Source organism: Podarcis raffonei, chromosome 1 (genome assembly GCF_027172205.1).
Source record: "Podarcis raffonei isolate rPodRaf1 chromosome 1, rPodRaf1.pri, whole genome shotgun sequence".
Classification (NCBI taxonomy): domain Eukaryota; kingdom Metazoa; phylum Chordata; class Lepidosauria; order Squamata; family Lacertidae; genus Podarcis; species Podarcis raffonei.
Genome location: NC_070602.1, coordinates 132951847 through 132958882, shown reverse-complemented (window position 1 = coordinate 132958882; position 7036 = coordinate 132951847).

The following is a 7036-nucleotide window of genomic DNA, read 5'->3' as shown; positions in this document are numbered from 1 at the left end:
AGATGCACAAATCCTGCCTGTGCTTAGGGCTGTGCCTAGGGCTCGGCAACAAAGCTGTTTACATGCAAGAAGTACCTGATATCACAACCAGGGGCTAACATTTGCCAATAGGGTGTGTAATTAGCAATGCCTCAACACATCCCCTCAGCAGTACATCTGCAAATCTAGAAATTATCATAATAAATAAGAGAAATAATTCAGGGGTCTCGCTCAGCAGGCGATGGACTCTCCTTCCTTGAAAGTTTTAAAGCAGGGATTGGACGGTCATCAGCCGTATATGAGATTTCTGCATTGCAGGCAGATGGCCTTTGGGGTCCCAACTGTTTCCATGGTCTTTTGTATCAAATGTAATCTGATTCCTAGCTTGTTGCAGAGCAGAATAGGGCATCCTTAGAAAAGATAGGACACTTTTCAATAAGGAAGGTTTTCAACTTAAAACCTTATATTAATTAATTAATTATACCCTTTTCAAAACATGTCAGGTGTTTTCTGTGGCATGCTGTAAAGTTTCAGCATACATTGCTGTCGGCCATCAATTACGACTGTCCTTTAGCATGTGTTTGCAAAGCTTACAGTTAACATTGCTTAGGCCAGAATCTGCCTAAAATGATAAAATTTTGTTCTGTGAACCACCCCAAGACCTCCTGTTAGAGTGGTACATAAATTCAATAAATAATAATAAATAATAATAAAAAGTCTGCATAATCCTTGGGCTCACTATAGAGGAAAGAATTAGCTGTTCTGTCAATCTGAATGGTGAAGAGTTTTCTGTCATTCAAAGCTTGAATTCCCTATCAAGTCTTTGTGGTCATTACCTTTTCCCTTAATCGCTGACTCCTCTTTCCCCCTTACTTTCCAGTCAACTTCTTTTCCCAGGAGTTCATTTTTCACCTCGGTCCCTTTTATTTACAGGAGGAAATGTTATGAAGTACAGGTCCTTGAAGCTTTACATCTCACAAAAGAGACTAGAATTGCTGAAATACTTATTTCCTCTTTTTGATACTGCAATCCCTTTTGCATTGTAGCCAAAAGGTCTGCTTGAGCAAAAGCAAATGGCAACCCAAATTCATCTCTTGCCATCTTCATCCAAGTGGTGCTTTGCACAAGTCACACCCTATGGTGCTTCATGACCTCTCTGCATGAGGCAGACAGACAGAGGGGGGGGGACTGAAGTGTCTGGGCTGAAATGTGTGGAAATGGTGGTTAAATAACTGGGAAGTGGGAACAATGGTGGCAAGCTGGCCTGGAAGTTGGCAACCTGCGTGGCATTCTTTGCTGTCTCCTGGACTCATACAGACAAGCCAGTTTAGATGAAAAGCACTAAGAGTAGATTATCCCTCCTCTGTTTCATGAGTGCAATAAGACAATTATTTAATTTCCTTGAAAAATTTATCTTTGAATCATAGAGTTGGAAGGGACCACGAGGGTCATTTATCCCAACCCCCTGCAACACTGGCTGAATCTTTCGCCCGAAGTGATGCTCGAACTCATGGCCCTCAGAGTCTCGTGCGATACTGACTAAGCTATCACAAACCTACATCTTGTTGGAGAAATTAATGAGTTGCTGTGGATTTGGCATCTGACAGTGATTCATGAACATTTAATGCACATTCTTTCCTTGGGGACAATCTCAGAGCTGATTTAAAGGTGCGCATTATCCAGCCCTGCATGCAGCAGAAGAAGGGGGTTTGTGTGTTTCAAAGCAGCTCCACACCAGACTTTCTATGCACATGGAAGATTAAAAAGTCAAGTTGACCTCTGCTAGGCTGGAAGAAACTCCACGGAGGGAAGCAGGATTGCTCCAGAAGATCCCTACTGCATCTCCTTCAAGGGCCCCCATTTCCCAGGGACAGTCCCTCTGTTTCCCACCAGTGCTACAGCCACCAAGTTCGGGGAGGGGGAGGAGGAACCAGCAATTGTCCTGAGTGGCAGCTGTGGAACTTGACTCCACGTGAAGTGAGGCAGCCTCCACGCAGCCACATATGATTATAGCAGTTTTTAATGGCTTGTCTATGGCTGTATCTGGGTTTTTGGTGTGGTCATTTTAGTGCATACAATGTAATGAAAGGCTTGGGGTGTTTTTTGGGGGGGGAAATTGTTTGAGAATTGTATTATGGTATACAGTGGTACCTCGGGATGCGAACGGGATCCATTCCAGAGCCCCGTTCGCATCCAGAAGCAAACATAACTAGCAACAGCACATATGCGCGCACACACGTCATTTCCGCTGCTTCTGCACATGCGCAAGCGGCGAAACCCGGAAGTAATGTGCTCCGTTACTTCTGGGTTGCCGCGGAGCGCAACTCAAACACGCTCAACATGAAGCATACACAACACGAGGTATCACTGTATTTTGCTTGTTTACATTTTTATGCACTGCTTTGGGAAGCCTTCTGTTTGAAAAGCGATCTAGAACTCTTTTGAATGAATAGATATTCTGTATGTGTAAGCTAGCACATCTGTATCTCTGCTGTGAACTTCAGGCCACTACAGATTATCTTTCTTTTAAAGCAAAGTTAACATGTTTTATGTGGGGATATAGATAGCTTTCCTCCAATTAGCACTTCTATTGTAGTGGAATCATATTTCCCTGGCAAAGACTCACCAGCGAGTCTTCCTTCATCTCTTGGGCATACATTGTTCTCCTTGCCCTGTAGAATTTTGGATAGCTTCTTCTGGACATCCTCCGTGATGAGTAAAACAACTACTGCAAACACACACACCTCACTTGCTTGATTTTTAAATCACCTTTATGGGTTTATTTTTAAAGTTTCTATATTGGCAGATTACTTACTCTTGTACAACTCAAGGGCTTATGGTGCTGCTTCTAATCTTGCTTTGCATAAGAAAAAGGAAGATGACAAAAAGCAACGGCATTTCCCCTTCCTCCTGCAACAGGAATACCATTAACTACCATTTCACAAACCATTGAAAACTTATTTTCAATTTTCTTTTCTTTGCAGGAAATGCCCTCTTCCTCCCTGTCACTGGAGGATTACATTTCTATTGGTTAGTTTTTGTAGAAGGAAATAGAGAAATGGGCTAGCAAACATCCCTCAGCATGCTGAGCGCCTGCAGATGGACTGGGGTGGTGCGTCTAAGCATAGGCCTCTTCTTTTAAAAAACTGTCTGAGTAAGCCTCTGATGGAATAAAGCAAAGAACTTCACCTTATTTCTGCTATATTCCACACACACCCTTGGCTGCCCCCAATCAATCTGGATGATGTAATTTGCCTGATAAAATTATGTGTACTAATTATGCAAATGAGCTAGACTAAATTAGCATGCCCAGTCTGCATAATTTCTCATTCAAGCACAGAGGCATGCAGGGAGGGAGTGGGCAATGGAAGGTCACCTTTCTTGACTGCTTGGCCTGCAAAGAGACGGACTGTTTTCACTCCAGAGATTTTGTGCTGCTAGAGGCTTCAAGGGGGAGGCTGCCTCTTTCCCCATCATTCAGAAACCTGCTATTCCTCTAACCCAAACATTCCCCTTTCTAGCACCCAATTAGTAGGACCATCAGGGCGTGGGAGAAGCTCGCTGTGAATATTCTACAGAATACTCTTGAAATGTCAGCATTAATATGTGTGTGTGTGTCTACACACACACAAATTGTAACTTTGCTGCTCTGGACATCACATCACCATGCTGTCTGTACTGCTAGACTCCCATTTGGCTGGTGACACTTTTTGTAACATATGAAGAACTTAACACGTGGCCCGAGAGCAGGCTGCAGGTGTCTCTGCCGAGGGTGACGTATTAACACTTCAAGGGTGACGGCAGATGTAACAATCCTAGCATGGTGGAAGTTGCAAACCACATATTCATTGCCCTTAAAGCACATTCCAGAAACTGGAAACACAAACTGCTTCTCTCTTCATCCTAACTGTGGTGGAAGTGGTTTGAACACACATGCAGTAGATTTTTCCCCAAACAAACCACTTACGCCATACTTAAAATATGATGTATTTTTCAGCACTACCAGTTGTGTATGCACATAATTCAGCTGGCAGCCTCCTTCATAAGAGCCAAGCACTTTCTAGGAGGAAAAATAAAATCAAGCATGCCACCTTCATTTCTTTATCAGTTATTGAAAAGCAGGAGTCGGACGCTTGACATTCTGTTTTCAGGTCATAAAGTACCATCTGATATCTTGCAGCCAAAATAACCTTTAGCAGGGGCTTGCAAAGACCTTTGAGCTCCTGACAACCAGCTGATTGTTGGACCTTCAAAGCACCGTTTCATCTGATGCCATTGTGATGTCAACTGATTGACAGATGGGCAACCCTGCCTTCCTGTCCAATTTGACCAATTGCGGGGGAGTGGTAGGGAAGATAAAGATCTGGCGAGTGAGTTACTTTCCCGAATCCCATGCCCTAGCTGGTAAGTAGAAGCAGATAACATCATGCTGTAGCTCAGCCTAATGACTCAATTTTCTATATCTTTGGTAGTCAACTGGAGTAGAAGTGCAAATAATGCAAGATTCATTATAAACACATACATTGCTTGAGGATATCCTCTCTTCAAGGTAAAATTATCTTTTGTGTTCCTTGTTTGGTTATTGAACTGATAGCAGAACTATTTCAAACAATTTGCCTTAGGGTGATTCACTTTTCTCCTCCATCGAAATTTGTACTCTATTACTTCCAAACTCCCCTCCACCAGGAATTAATTTTATTCAGGACATCCAAAGAATGGGTTGCAAAAGAAATGCATGAGAACAGGGAAGAATTGTCTATACCACATGAAAAAAGAAAAGGAGGATGAACAAGATCTCACATTCCATTAAATTTATAGCATATTTAATAAAGAGCTGAAACTCAGAAAGTGGCAACAGCTGCACACAAAATGGCTGCCCCATGAAAGGTGCCCACTTAACACTGGCTTGCATGTGTGTCTTCACCACACACAAACAACTTGAGCCCAGTATTTGACCTTTCTCAGTCAGAACTGGTTTGGATTTGTATCAAACAAAAGAATAAAACAACTGAACAAATTATCCAAATACCTCAGGTAGCAGCAAATGTCAGTTGATTTAAACCACTTCCTAGCCCAGCTCAGCTGCACGCAGAGGCCTTGGGCTTGGTTGAGATACATGCAGATACACACAAGGAGAGCAATGAATGAAAATCTCAGTTCTACACAGAAGTTGGCCAGCATGGGTCAGTCTAGAGTTTTATCAGTCTAGGGCAGGGGTCGGCAATGTGTGGCCCATGGGCCGGATCCGGCCCACGAAGACCGTTTTACCGGTCCATGAACCGCCCCTGAACCGAGTCGCCCACTCGGCAAGTCCCCTGTGTGCTGTGCTAAACCGGTGCAGGGACTCGCCGAGCGGTGCCGAAAATCGCGTCTGTGCACGCGCAGATACCGGAAATCGCTTCTGTGCATGCCCAGTTGCTGAAAATCGCTTCTGCACAGGTGTGATTTCCGGCGCCGTGGACATGCACAGATGCGATTTCCGGCATCGGGCTGCGCTGGCCCAGCCCACGGATTATCTCCGTGGGAGTGAACTGGCCCATGGCTGGTAAGCCTTGGGTTAACATAAGGAGTGCTAAACGGTAGCTGTTAGTTGTGCCATCATCAAGTGAAGGACATTAAATTATAGCTGAAATGAAAACAAACTGTGATCTGGCTTAGCATTATGTTTGAATGCAGGCTCATGGTGCATTTTCCAGAACAAAACGTAAGTGGTAAGCCAAGAGCAAAACTTTGTTACAACACATGGCATTTTTGGAGAAACACAGACCATGAGTCTAGGTCAAAATGTAGAAATAAGTGAGACCATGCCATTTCTTAACAGCGCTGGGGAGGGGCAAAGCACCCACTATCTCAGCAGCATTCAACAGCACTTTATGCTGTGTTCACATGAAATCATAGTTTATGATAAAGATGGTCAATACTAATACTAATACTAATATTAATAATATATTATTTATACCCCACCCATCTGGCCGTGTCCCCCCAGCCACTCTGGGTGGCTTCCAACAAAATATTAAAAATACATTAAAACATCAGTCATTAAAAACTTTCCTAAACAGGGCTGCCTTCAGATGTCTTCTAAAAGTCAGATAGTTGTTTATTCTCTTGACATCTGATGGGAGGGCATTCCACAGGGCAGGTGCCACCACCAAGAAGGCCCTCTGCCTGGTTCCCTGTAACTTTGCTTTTCATAGGGAGGGAACCACCAGAAGGCCCTCGGCACTGAACAACGGGGGTGGAGACGCTCCTTCAGGTATACTGGGCCGAGGCCATTTAGGGCTTAAAGGTCAGCACCAACACTTTGAATTGTGCCCAGAAATGTACTGGGAGCCAATGTAGGTCTTTCAGGACCAGTGTTATATGGTTTCAGCAGCCACTCCCAGTCACCGGTCTAGCTGCCGCATTCTGGATTAACTGCAGTTTCTGAATCACCTTCAAAGGTAGCCCCATGTAGAGCGCATGGCAGTAGTCCAAGCGGGAGATAACCAGGGCATGTACCACTCTGGTGAGACAGTCTGTGGGCAGGGAGGGTATCAGCCTGTGTACCAGATGGAGCTGGTAGACAGCTGCCCTGGGCACAGAATTGACCTGCGCCTCCATGGACAATTGTGAGTCAAAAATGATCCAAAATGGTCCTTCAGAGGCACAGTTGCCCCATTCAGGACCAGGGAGTCCTCCACACCTGCCCGCCCCTGTCCCCCCAAAACAGTACTTCTGTCTTGTCAGGATTCAGCCTCAATGTGATGTGTGAACCAGGCCACTGAGTAAACTATGCTGGAAGACAAAGTGTTGGTTATTTGATTCCACTAGACTAAAATTTTGCCTTGGACCGTCACAATAATTCCTAGTTAGCCACTCGGTGTCTCAGATTGCTGTTCCTACAACAACCTAAAGACAGCCAAGCATTTGAAGGAGGCCCTAGTCTCCTTTTTTGCTGGCAGTTTCACTTCTTAAAACACAACAACCTGAGTCAGATATGATTGTGCTTAGTCCTCAAGCATGAAAGATTGCATTTCAGGTTAAAACCAAAGTATGGCTGTCAAGGCATATTCAGAGT